The sequence below is a fragment of the Balaenoptera borealis genome (genome assembly GCF_965194805.1).
Source record: "Balaenoptera borealis genome assembly, chromosome: 14".
In the NCBI taxonomy this organism is placed as follows: Eukaryota; Metazoa; Chordata; class Mammalia; order Artiodactyla; family Balaenopteridae; genus Balaenoptera; species Balaenoptera borealis.
The window spans coordinates 73,041,229-73,054,943 of NC_138875.1; the positions used below are offsets into that span (position 1 = coordinate 73,041,229).

Sequence of the window (13,715 nt, forward strand, 5' to 3'; positions counted from 1 at the left end):
AAGTGGGGCTTTCGGAGCCCTCCTGCTGTGGAATAACCGGTGCAACGTGGAAAAACTCCTCTGGTTCCAAGCAGTTCAGGAAACATTGGGCTGCCTGTGAGGAATCCAGACCCTTTCCAGCAGGACTTGTCAGAGCCTTTCCTGTGCTCACATGCAGTGGGACTCTCCAGGATGTGACTTTGGGATTTGGCAAGGATGGGGACTGTCTTTTGTACCGCACAGCCACCTCTTGAGAAGCATGGAACAATTTAATGCCTTCCTCCCTTCCTTTCAAGAATCCTGGGAGGCAGGATCGTGGAAGGATAAGATTCCAGCCTTGAACTCCTGAGCAGGGTTCAAAGGCTGTGTGTGTGCGTGTGTGTGTGTGTGTGTGTGTGTGAGTATACGGAGCTCAGGCTCCCAGGGCTCTGGATGGATTGGAACAAGGAGATCTGCTAACAGACGATTGCACTAACTCAGCTTTGGGTGGAGCTGGGTATAGGAGAAGGGATGGAGAAAACACACGTGCGCGTGCACACACACACAGACACGCACACACAGCAGCTGGACAGCCCAACTCAGGTCTCCGACCTGCCACTTGACGATGTGACCTTGGGCAACAGACTGCCCCCCTGCACCTCATCTCCATTTGCGAGGCAGGAGTACATCCTTCATAGAGTTTTTGCAGACCTTTAAAGGGATGATAAATGTAAACTATGCAGCATAATGCCTGGTAGGTAGTAAGTGTGCAACAAATATTAGCCTTTATTATTATTCAGCAATTTCATTGGTTTCTTGAGGAACTGCTATGTTCTTCCCCCTGTGTCTACACCGGATCTACCGAAGAGCCCTATTTCCAGAGTCATTTTTTCAGATGCCTGCTTGCTAGGAAAGGGGTGGGGAAAGATTAAATCTGGGTAGACTTGGGTTTCAGGCCCCGGCTACCCTCCCAGAATTGACTTTCAAGGCGGGGAGACAGGTATGCACGTTACAGTGACCTCACACACGACTACACGCCGTGATGAGTGCCAGGAGGGCGAGGACCGGGAGCCGTGAGGGCACAGAGCAGATGCTGGGCGTTCTGGGTGCGCTGTCTCCTGCAGTCCCTTATGTCACAGGGAGGGGGAGCAGGGTGCCCGTCCGGGTGGTTGCCCCGCGCCTCAACTTGACACTCACACCCTTGGGGCAGGAGGACTGTCCCGGGAGGCAGGAGGGCTGGGCCATCAGACACACTTGAGCCAGGTGCGGGCATCCATGCATCCAAGAGGTACTTACCGACCCTTCCGTGTGTGAGGCACTGCACTGGGGAGTGGAGAGCAAGACAAAGCCGGTCCTAGTCCTCAGGAAGCTTACATGCCACTGGGGCAGATGGATGAGAGTATGAGTGAAAATATGGTGTAATTTCAGCAGGTGATAATTGACATAAGAGAAGGGATGTGTCATAGAGAATAAGACAGACCCATAGGGGGTCAGGGCAAGTTTTGGGGAGTGGGGGGGGAACACTGGAGCCAAAGACAAAAAAAAAGGAGCAAGAGATAACCATGCCAGGAGGCGGAAGGAGGCAGGGAAGGGAAGAGCATTCTAGAACATGGGCCAATGCCTGCGGGACTGAAGGGGACCAGTGTGGCCAGATCACCAGGGCCACGTGGACCATGGGAAGCAGTGCAAATTCAGTTCAGCTGCTCACTGCCAGCATGACCTTGGGCGAGTTTTTTTTGTTTTTTGGCTTGGGTCTTCGTTGCTGTGCACAAGCTTTCTCTAGTTGCAGTGAGCGGGGGCTACTCTTCGTTGTGGTGTGCGGGCTTCTCATTGTGGTGGCTCCTCTTGTTGCAGAGCATGGGCTTCAGTAGCTGTGGTACACGGGCTCAGAAGTTGTGGCATGCAGGCTCAGTAGTTGTGGCATGCAGGCTCAGTAGTTGTGGCGCACGGGCTTAGTTGCTCCGCGGCATGTGGGATCTTCCTGGACCAGGGCTCGAACCTGTGGCTCCTGCATTGGCAGGCAGGTTCTTAACCACTGCGCTACTGAGGATGTCCCCTTGGGCGAGTTTAACTTCTCAAACCCTGGGTTTCTTCCTCAATAAAATCTGGCTTCTGGTGACACTGATCTCACAAGGCAGAGTGAGGTCATGATTAGAAAATGCTCAATACAAGGCATATATCCAGAAAAGATGAAAACTCTAATTCAAAAAGATCCGTGCACCCCAATGTTCAAAGCAGCACTATTTACAATAGCTAAGACATGGAAGCAACCTAAATGTTCACTGACAAAGGAATGGATAAAGATGTGGTACATTTAGGTTGGTTCCATGTCCTGGCTATTGTAAATAGTTAGCTAGTGGGAAGCAGCAGCATAGCACAGGGAGATCAGCTCCGTGCTTTGCGATGACCTAGAGGGATGGGATAGGGAGGGTGGGAGGGAGACGCAAGAGGGAGGAGATATGGGGACATGTGTATGCATATGGCTGATTCACTTTGGTGTACAACAGAAACTAACACAGTATTGTGAAGCAGTTATACTCCAATAAAGATCTATTAAAAAAAGATGTGGTACATATAAAAAGAATGAAATAATGCCATTTGCAGCAACACGGATGGACCTAGAGATTTTAAAACTAAGTGAAGTAAGTCAGACAAAGACAAATATCATATGATATCACTTATATGTGGAATCTAAAAGAATGATACAAATGAACTTATTTACAAAACAAATAGGCTCACAGACACAGAAAACATGGTTACCAAAGGGGAAGGGTGGGGGAGGGATAAATTAAGAGTTTGGGATATGTACTATATAGAGAATAAATAAAGAACAAGGACCTACTGTATAGCACAGGGAAATATATTCAATATCTTGTAATAACCTTTAATAGAAAAGAATCTGAAAAAGAATATATATATAACTGATTATATAATTGACATCCTTATATAATTATATAATATATAATTGACATCCCTTCCCTTATGTCTGTATATATATATATAAACTGATTATATATAATCAGTTTATATATATATATATAACTGATTCACTTTGCTGTACACCGGAAACTAACATAACATTGTAAATCAACTACACTTCAATTACAAAAAAGAAAAGAAAAAAAAAAGAAAGAAAATGCTCAGTACAGAGCCTGACACATAGTTAGTATTAGTAAGTATTAACTACTGGTATTCAGGTTCTAACCAGCAGGCTGGGTGCCTTACATCTTGCTTTATGTGTTTTTAAACTTTTTAGTATAGAAAATTAACTTTTTTGAAAAACACATTCAGAGGTAGAGTGAATAGCACAACAAGCTGCTGCATATTCACCACCCACCTTCAATAACTATCGACTTTCTGCTCTTCTAGTTTCTCCTACTCACACATACACCTTTTCCCCTGTATTTTCCTCCCAAAGTTTTATTATGAACATTTTCAGACATACAACAACGTTGAAAGAATTTTACAGCAAGCACCCATAAACCCACCACTTAGATTCTGCCATTAACAATTTACTCAGGACTTCCCTGGTGGCGCAGTGGCTAAGAATCCGCCTGCCAGTGCAGGGGACACGGATTCGAGCCCTGGTCTGGGAAGATCCCACATGACGTGGAGCAACTAAGCCCGTGCGCCACAACTACTGAGCCTGCGCTCTAGAGCCCGCGAGCCACAACTACTGAAGCCCACACACCTAGAGCCCGTGCTCCGCAACAAGAGGAGCCGCTGCAAAGAGAAGCCCGAGCACTGCAATGAAGAGTAACCCCTGCTTGCGGCAACTAGAGAAAGCCCACGCACAGCAACGGAGATCCAACGCAGCCAAAAATAAAATAAATTAATTTTAAAATAATTTTTAAAAAACCCAATTTACCCTGTTTGCTTGGTCACATGTCTTTTTCCCTACATACACTTTTTACACATTTCTTTTTTTTTTCTTTTTGGCCGCACCACGCAGCATGCAGGATCTTAGTTCCCTGACCAGGGATCGAACCCGTGCCCCCTGCAGTGGAAGTGTGGAGTCTTAACCACTGGACCACCAGGGGAGTCCCTTACACATTTCTTATAAATTGCAAACATCAGTACCTTTCCCCCTGAATACTCATATCAGTAGCTCAAGTTCTGTTTTCTGGAGTATTTTCAAGCAAATCTCAGAGCCAGATAAATACTTTATTACATATCTCTAAAAGAGATGAGGAGTTTTAAAATTTATTTATTTATTTATTTTTGGCTGCATTGGGTCTTCGTTGCTGTGCACGGGCTTTCTCTAGTTGTGGCGAGCGGGGACTACTCTTCGTTGTGGTGCGTGGGCTTCTCATTGTGGTGGCTTCTCTTGTTGCGGAGCTTGGGCTCTAGGCACGCGGGCTTCAGTAGTTGTGGCACGTGGGCTCTAGAGCGCAGGCTCAGTAGTTGTGGCGCACAGGCTTAGTTGCTCCATGGCATGTGGGATCTTTCCGGACCAGGACTTGAACTTGTGTCCCCTTCATTGGCAGGCGGATTCTTAACCACCGTGCCACCAGGGAAGCCCTATGAGGACTTTTTTAAAAAAGCCATTGCCATGATGATCTACCTCCAGCACAATTATTTATTTATTTATTTAGGCTGCACTGGGTCTTAGCTGCAGCACACAGGATCTTTTTAGTTGTGGCATGAGGGATCTTTCAGTTGCAGCATGCGGGCTTCTTAGTTAGGGCATACGGACTCTTAGTTGCAGCATGCAAGTGGGATCTAGTTCCCTGACCAGGGATCAAAACCAGGCCCCCTGCATTGGGAGCGCGGAGTCTTACCCACTGGACCACCAGGGAAGGCCCATACCTCCAGCACAATTAATGCTATTTCCTTAACCTAGTATCCAGCTCATGCTCAGTGTCCTCCAGTTGTCTCAAAGGTGTCTTTGAGGTTGTTCTGTTCAAATCGGGACCCACAAAACGTCCTGTTGTCTCTTTTAATCTATAATAATCACCAGCATTATTAAATGCCAGTTACTTATTGAAGAAATGGAGTCATTTGTCCTGTAGAATTCTCCCCATCCTGGATTTGGCTGATTAAGCATCCTCCAAGTGTCTTTTAGCACGTTCCTCTGTGCCTCCTTTTTTTTTTTTTTGGCCGCACTGTGCGGCTTGCAGGATTTCAGTTCCCCGACCAGGGACTGAGCCCAGGCCATGGTAGTGAAAGCCCAGAATCCAACCACTAGGCCACCAGGGAACTCATCCTCTGTCCCTCTTAATAAGTATTAAGTCTAGAGGTTTGAATCAACTCAGGTCCAAATGCAGTGCATTGTGTCATGTCACATGACTAGAACAGAATGTCTAGTCATCCCACTTTTTAAAAAAAAGTTTTATTTTATTTATTTTTTCATACAGCAGGTTCTTATTAGTTATCTATTTTATACATATTAGTGTATATATATCAGTCTCAGTCTCCCAATTCATCCCCCCCCAGCTTTCCCCCCTTGGTGTCCATACGTTTGTTCTCTACATCTGCGTCTCTATTTCTGCCTTGCAAATCAGTTCATCTGTACCATTTTTCTAGATTCCACATATATGTGTTAATATACGATATTTGTTTTTCTCTTTCTGGCTTACTCCACTGTATATGATAGTCCCTAGGTCCATCCATGTCTCTACAAATGACCCAATTTCGTTCCTTTTTATGACTGAGTAATATTCCATTGTATAGATACACCACATCTTCTTTATCCATTCGTCTCTCGATGGGCATTTAGGTTGCTTCCATGACCTGGCTATTGTAAATAGTGCTGCAATGAACATTGGGGTGCATGTGTCTTTTTGAATTATGGTTTTCTCTGGGTATATGCCCAGTAGTGGGATTGGTGGGTCATATGGTAATTCTATTTTTAGTTTTTTAAGGAACCTCCATACTGTTCTCCATAGTAGCTGTATCAGTTTACATTCCCACCAACAGTGCAAGAGGATTCCCTTTTCTCCACACCCTCTCCATAGTCATCCCACTTTTAGTGATGTTGACTCATCAGAGAGTTTGGGGATGGCAGCCTGATCTCCATTGTGAAATTCCCCATCAACCTTTCACCAGATGGTTTTACAAGCCACTGATGGTCAGAGCCTAAAACATTTTATTTCGTTGCTGATTGTGGATGGTGGTTTTCTACCTCTACCAATCCTTCTGCGTTTATTAGCTATAACTTACAACTTTCACCCACCGTTTGGTAACCTTGAAATATACAGGGTCTTTTCCTATAGGAAAGGCAGGATAAATGCTTGATTACACCCCTTCTTTTGTAAGTCAATTTCCAAAGTAATAAGTGGTGCCATGGCAACCTTCCAATGTGTCAATGAGGTGGTTTTTGTGTTTGTTTTGAGTAACATTATGACCTCATGATTTTTGAAAATATATTTGATGTATTTCAATCCACTGCAGTTGTCATCTTTTTATGGCCCCAAATATCTTTTCTTTGGCAGGGAAGCCCATTCAGGTGGTGCCTTCTGTGTTTACATTTCTGCCCCAGCCCTGGAGTCAGCCATTTCTCCAAGGGGTCCTGGTTCCTTTTAGTAGGAAATATACTTAGAAATCATAATCTGGACACTGGGGAAGCCTGTGAACACTTTACACGCTCCCTGTGGTTTCTCTGTGCACAGTGGACTGGAGGGGCAGCCAGACGGGTTAGGAGGCTGGTGCAATGGTCCACGTGAGAGGTAGCAGTGGCTTGAACTTGATCTTAGGTAAAGCACTTAGCACAAGGCTTGATACGTCATGGAAAGTGCAACCGATGTTAAATGCATAAATGAAACGTTCTTTCATGATTTGCCTTGTTTATGTATTAGTGAATTGAAACCTCACCAAAACTCTATGAGGAAGGTATTCTTACCATCCCCACTGAATCCGCAAGAAAACTAAGGCTCGGAGAGGTGAGGAAAGTTGCTCAAGGTCACACAGGAAGTAAAGAATCTAGCACCTCCAGATCCTGTACTCCAACCAATACACTGTGCTGCCCATAGGGGTCTTAGTTTCAAACTCAGAAATGACCTAGATTAATTGTTGGCACAAAACCTGATCCATCAGTGAGGCCGACCTGCTTACACTTCATGAGATTGTAAACAGATTCCGGAGTGGGGGGGCGTCCCAAGGGCTGGGCCATCCCTCAGACCCTCTCCCTGCCCCTTGACATTTCTGTGTCGCTGTACCTTAGCAGGAAGTGGACCTCGAGACTGCTACTGCTACTACTCTCCACACAACCTACAAGCTCTTCCAAGCGTTCTCATTATTCAGTCTTTGCAGGAGCCCTATGAGGTTGGCATGTTTCAAAACTGGGAAGTTGAGGTCCCAAGAGTCAAATACAAACCATTAAAGATTTTCCTGGTGATGGCACCAGGGCTTGAACCCCCAGATTCTCTGATTCTGTATCTACAGCCATTTTTGCTTTTTGGTCTGGACAGAGGAGAGGTTGCTTCTTTTTAGGGAGCAAATCATCCTTGGGACTCAGTCGATTCTGCTCCAACATTTGCAACCAGATTTCCAAAGCTGGCAGGAAGCTCTGGGGCAGCCTTGGAGGGGAGCCGCTATCCCCAGGGTGGTGTATGGCTCAAATGGGGAGGAGGAGGTCTCCTCCTGAGTTACACCACTGCCCTTCAGGCTGGATGCTGCAATGGCCCTGCCCTGGACTAGCCCGGGTGGAGACCCTCAGCCAACAGAGCCAGGGCAACAGGTGGAAGAGGTGCCCATCACATAACAGCTCGACATCAGGGGAAAGTGTTGCGTAAGATCCCTGGTCTCCAAGGCAGGGACCATCAGCACTGCTGCTACAGCAATCGCGGCAGCTCCTCCTGGTTGCCTGCTTCATTCATGCCAGCCTAAACAATCTACCTGTGTGAGTGCATTTAATCGCCCGGATGGGCTGCTTAGGCTGCGGAAACTAAGGCTCAGGTTAACCGCTCTGCTTGTAGGTGGCAGAGCCAAGATCCTACCCCAGGCGGCCAGACTGTAGCATGTGCTCTCGGCTCCCACGCTGTAGCTATCCCTCCATAGCTCCAAGAAGGAGCTTTGACTCCCTTAAGCATCTCATGGCCCTGCCTCAGTCTCCATCCCCGTCTGCTGCCCCACACCCACCTCACTGTTCTCTCAGCGCCAGGCCGACTGTGGGGTTCTTGGAGAGGTTCTGTCTCCTCCCGATTCCGGGCTTCTGTATCTCCTACTCCATCTGTCTCCAACACTATTCCTCCTCCCTCCTGCCCTGGCACCTTCGCCTGGTGAAATCACACCCCCTCCGTCTCAGCAGAGATATTCCTGAGAAAGCTTTCCCTTGCAGACCCAGGCCGGGGCCTCTGTTACTGGCTCTTCAAGCGCTTCTCCTTTGTGGCGATTCTCCTGGTTGTGCCCTTACATTCCTCCGTGATCTTACTTGCTTCCCCGTGAGACTGTAAACCCTGCGTGGGCAGGACCATTCCTGCGCTGTTTGGCTCGTATCTATGGCAGCCAGCACCATGCCTGGCAGGTACCCAGGAATTACCCGCCGGTGAACGAGTGATGGTTGAAGAACGCAAATTCCCGGCACAGAAAGAATAGAGGGGAAGGAGGGTAGAATTCCATCTGCGAAGGTGGCAGGGCACCAGGACCTCAGGCGTGTGGGACAGTTGACTTCGGCAGTTTCTACAGGGATGACTCAAGTGAGACAGGCTCGGAACATATGAGCCCTATAGGCCTTTGAGACAGCAGAGTAAGTTTTCCATTGGAGGTGGGGGACCCACTCCTCTTACATTTCTTCGAGGCAGGGGCCAATCTGGAACCGTTTGGGCTGGGTTTGACTGGGCCCCCGCACAGGTCAACCCCATCAAAAGCTTGGCTTGGGGCTTCCCTGGTGGCGCAGTGGTTGAGAATCTGCCTGCTAATGCAGGGGACACGGGTTCGAGCCCTGGTTTGGGAAGATCCCACATGCCGCGGAGCAACTAGGCCCGTGAGCCACAACTACTGAGCCTGTGCGTCTGGAGCCTGTGCTCCGCAACAAGAGAGGCCGCGATAGTGAGAGGCCCGCGCACCGCAATGAAGAGTGGCCCCCTCTTGCCACAACTAGAGAAAGCCCTAGCACAGAAACGAAGACCCAACATAGCAATCAATCAATCAATAAAATAAATAAATCTTAAAAAAAAAAAAAAAAAAAAAGCTTGGTTTGGCTCCCCAGGTGTTAATCAAGCACCTGCAATGCGACAGGCACCGAGGAAGTGCCCCTTTCTAGGTCAACAGTCCTAGAGGACCCTGGGACTTGTGGTATCTGAGCCTTTTCCGAACTGGGGGAGAACTGAAATTCACAGACTTTTCTCAAATGTGTTTTCCTACTGGAAGCTGTTCTCAAATCGGTGGCCCCTGAGGCTGCATGCCTGCTCGATTCTAGGATCAAGTGGTTGTAGATATTTTAGGCTTACTCTAAAGGCTTCTATTTTAGGCTTACTTTAGGCTTTTCAGTATTTGCTGAAATTTTCCAGAGACCTAGATGTTCTGACAGGTGATAAGTCTCAGAACTGTTGACCCTCCCTGGGTCTCTTCCAGGCTTCTGATTCCCCCCATCCAGGAGGGTAGCCAGTTAATCAATTGAATCAATAGTCTGCTCACCTCCACCTCTTAGGAATCTAGGCTTTGGAGTCAGACAGAGCAGGGCTGGATTCTATCTACCTCCAAAGCTGTGTGACTTTGGGAAATTCACTTCCCCTCTCTGGGCATTGGATTCTCACGCCTGGTTGGATTCTCATGCCTGGTCTGTGAAACAGGATAAGAATAGTACTTCCCTTGTAGGGATGCTGTGAGGAGTAAATGAGATCCTGAATGCAAGGTGCTCGTTATGATGGGAGGTGTAGTTGTTGTTATTTATTAGTTAATGTTTGTAGTTAAAGAACAACAGAGAACAGACTCTGTTCTTAGAGGTGAGGGTTGCAGTTCTCTTGCTGTCTCTGAGCATTGATTGGCTCCTCTGGGGTAAGGAAACATGACCTTGTACTAATGCCCTCAGCCATAATTGCAGGGGAAGGTGACGTTTTTAGATTACACAGGGTGTGTGACTTCTCAAGTCTCTCAGTTTGTACGGAGCTACACCTCCCTCTCCTGTCACCGGAAATGTTGTCACATTTCTTCTTCAGATGCCAAAATACTAAAGAAAACAAATGACTATCCTTCACAATAGAACCAATTTGCTAATCGCTGCTCCTGGTTTAGTAACTTTGGCAGAATCCCTATCTTTATTTTATTTATTTATTTATGGCTGTGTTGAGTCTTTGTTGCTGCGCGTGGGATTTCTCTAGTTGCGGTGAGCATGGGCCACTCTTCGTCGCAGTGTGTGGGCTTCTCACTGCGGTGGCTTCTCTTGTTGCGGAGCACGGGCTCTAGGCGCGCGCGCTTCAGTAGTTGCAGCACGTGGGCTCAGTAGTTGTGGCTCGCGGGCTCTAGTAGCAGGCTCAGCAGTTGTGCCTCACGGGCTTAGTTGCTCTGCAGCATGTGGGATTTTCCCAGTCCACGACTCGAACCTGTGTCCCCTGAATTGGCAGGCGGGTTCTTAACCACTGCATGGTGGCTAAATCTTGATTTGAAAAGCTTTTTTTTTTTTTCCTTTGGGTTGAACTCTCCTGTCTCCCCCAAAGCCTTTCCCAGGAGAAAAACCCCAAGGCTAGAGAAGTAGTTTTGTTACTTATTTCTTGGTTGCATTTTAGTTCCTTAGGGGAGTGGACTCAGAGATTTAAAAACAAACCCGTGGCTCTAAGAAACCAAGCAGTACCCCCTGACACTCACTTCTCAGGTCCGCTGATTTAGGACCTTTCTCAGGGTTTATAGAAGGAAATTCTGCACAGAGAGCGGAGGGCATGAAGATCAGGAGCGTGGGCTATGAAGGGAGGTGACCTGGGTCCTAAAAGTGTGAACTTGGGGAGTGATGGAGAGGAGGAAGCAGCGGGACCTCTTGCAGGGGCTGCAGGGACTTGATGAGATCATGTGTGTGAAGCTCTTAGCAGCAGAAAATGCTGGTGGCAGGAAAACACTCCCTCTGATTTATTAGGGATAACCTACTTCCCCTACCACCCTCCTCTCCTTAACTTATCCTTTCTTCCCTTTTTTTTTTTTTTGCTAAACTCATTTATTAGTTTTATGTTTTCTTATAGATTCTATTCCTTTCTTCCTTTTTAAAAAATTTTTAAAATTTATTTATTTATTTGGCTGCATTGAGTCTTCGTTGCTGCATGTGGGTTTTCTCTAGTTGTGGTGCACAGGGGCTACTCTTTGATGCGGTGCACGGGCTTCTCATTGCGGTGGCTTCTCTTGTCATGGAGCACGGGCTCTAGGCGCGCGGGCTTCAGTAGTTGTGGCTTGCGGGCTCTAGAGCACAGGCTCAGTAGTTGTGGCACACGGGCTTAGTTGCTCCGCGGCATGCGGGATCTTCCCGGACCAGGGCTCGAACCCGTGTCCCCTGCGTTGGTAGGCGGATTCTTAACCACTGCACCACCAGGGAAGTCCCCTTTCTTCCATTTTTTAACCCCTGTATTGGCATTTAAGAATATCCTCTCTCTGAATAACATAAAAAGTCACACACACACACGCACACACACACACACACACACACACAGTTCTCAGGACCATCTCCACTGATCAGGGAACAGACAAAATTTAATTTACAGAATTTAATTCAGCCTGACGCAGGCTGCTGAAGCCCCAGAGATGCCTCCCCTTTGGGAAAGCACCTGCCCTGCGGGGCTGAAAAGCTGAAGGGAGTCCAGGGACTGTTTCTGATGTGAGTATCTGCCTGTCCCATCCAGGCACCTGACCAGTGTCGGACGGGTGCCCCCACCCACGTGAGTCCATTTCTGTCCCTTGGTGGAAGAGGATCCTTACTCACCATCACTAGCTGTGTTCTTTCCGTTTTAGCTCACCAAGAAGGGGAAGGTGGTGTTTAGCGACCAAACAGATCTTGGTTGATCCTGCCAATAATCCTATGAGGTGGGTGAGGCTGGGGATTTTCCCTCCTTTTCTAACATCTTACGGAAAAACCTGAACGAACTTTTTGGCCAACCCAGTAGATGGGGAAACGGAGGTTCAGAGAGGGGACATGATTTAGCCGAGGCAACACTCTGTGGGTAGCAGAGTGTCACCGTGCAGTGACTTATCCTGCCCGAGGCTCTCAGCTCAGATCGCTAATGATGATCGCTAAGATGAACTGCGCCTGGCCCTGCGCTCAGCGCCCTGCGTGGGTGACCACTTTGGACTGTCGAGAACTCCGTCTTGGAGCTGCGTTCTTATGCTGCTTTGCGGTTGAGCAAGCTGAGGCTCCCTTGCCCAAGGCTCACCCCACATACAGGCAGCAGAGCCAAGATGAGAACCCAGATCAGTGTCCAGGGCACCCAACAAGGTACCCAAGGGCAGCGGCTCTTTACTGTGACTATCACCCCACACAGGCCTGGAGCGGGGGACCTTGCTGCTAGTCATGGCTGTGTCGTTAACTTCACATGTGACCTCTGGCCTCTGCTCATCTACAAAGCAAGAACACTGGACATGCCAAGTGTCCCCCTCTTAGGCTGCAGGTTGGAGGCTAAGTGGCTTTTTGGGAAACGCAGGGTGACCTGTGATGCCCCCCGCCCTGTGGGCTGGAGTGCAGGTTGAAGTATCCACCTGGCAGCTTTGACCACACTGGCGGCCCGGGATAGCTTCCTCTATCACTTTAATGATCTCTAAATTTGCAAAATGTTGTTGCACCATCGCCTGCCAGCCAGAGGGTCCTGGAACTTCGTCCTGATGCTTTTGCTTCTCTTTCCATCAATATCACCTTGGCCAAACCCAGGTTCTGCTGGGACTCATGCTCCCCTTCTAGCAGGTGTCTTACAGATGAACACATGGGAACAGGAGGCTGGCGTGATTATGGGAGTGTTTACAACTCTATGCATAGCACAGGGAGATCAGCTCAGTGCCTTGTGACCACGTAGAGGGGTGGGATAGGGAGGGTGGGAGGGAGACGCAAGAGGGAGGGGATATGGGGACATATGTATGCATATGGCTGATTCACTTTGTTATACAGTAGAGACTAACACAACACTGTAAAGCAATTACACTCCAATAAAGATGTTTAGAAACAAACAAACTCTAGAGGCTCAGAGTTGGGCAAGGGGATGGCTGACCACACGAGCAGCTAAGTAGGCTCTAAGTCCAGGAGTGTGGCAAGCCAGAGGGAGGTGGCCCTGTGGGCCAGAGAGTGTGCACAGCCTCTTAAGTACTTGAGCTTGAAGCTGGGGGAGGGGGAAGGGCGAGGACCTTGGCAAATGGCTTATATTTGTGGATGACAGATAAGGGCGCCTGACTTGGGGGAAAACTCACTCGTGTCCAGCATGAGCTGGTCCAAACTCCTCCCCATGGACTGATGCATGACACCAGCCTCCTGCTGAAAGGTGACACTCCACGGCCCCAGTTCCCTCAGGCACCCTGTGGGAGCCTGTCAGACCCACATGAGAATGGAGCCGGTGGCCGTGGCCACGGTGGCGGTAAGTGGCAGCAAGCGATCGGGAGTTCATCTTGGTGGGAGGAAACATCCGAGTGGGGAACAGGGTGGCTGGTTTAATGCTGACATTCTGCCCTCCTCTGTCCCTCAAAGGCCAGGCCAGGTATGGGTGGGTGTGTTGGAGGCGGGTGGCTGGAGAACAAACTCCCGACCCCCCTCCCTCTCCAGCCCTTGCTTGGCTGCCAGCCAGCACCTGTTGGAAGCGAGCAGTTTCCTGCATTCGTTATGGTCAGGGCCACGATTGCTCTGGCACCAGGCAGCTGTTGCT

General features: G+C 48.5%; 1 protein-coding gene across 2 annotated transcripts in view; it reads left to right on the forward strand.

The window, feature by feature from the left end:
- The window catches only part of ACACB (acetyl-CoA carboxylase beta), a 142,921-nt gene that overhangs the window by 24,117 nt on the left and 105,089 nt on the right, over positions 1 to 13,715 (forward strand). The window contains exon 1 of one of the 2 annotated variants that reach the window (XM_082354421.1): positions 13,278 to 13,430. The exons of the other annotated variant lie outside the window; for it this stretch is intronic. The gene's annotated coding sequence lies outside the window, so the exon portion shown is untranslated. Of the gene's footprint in view, positions 1 to 13,277; positions 13,431 to 13,715 lie in introns of those variants that run through there. 2 annotated transcript variants of the gene reach the window in all.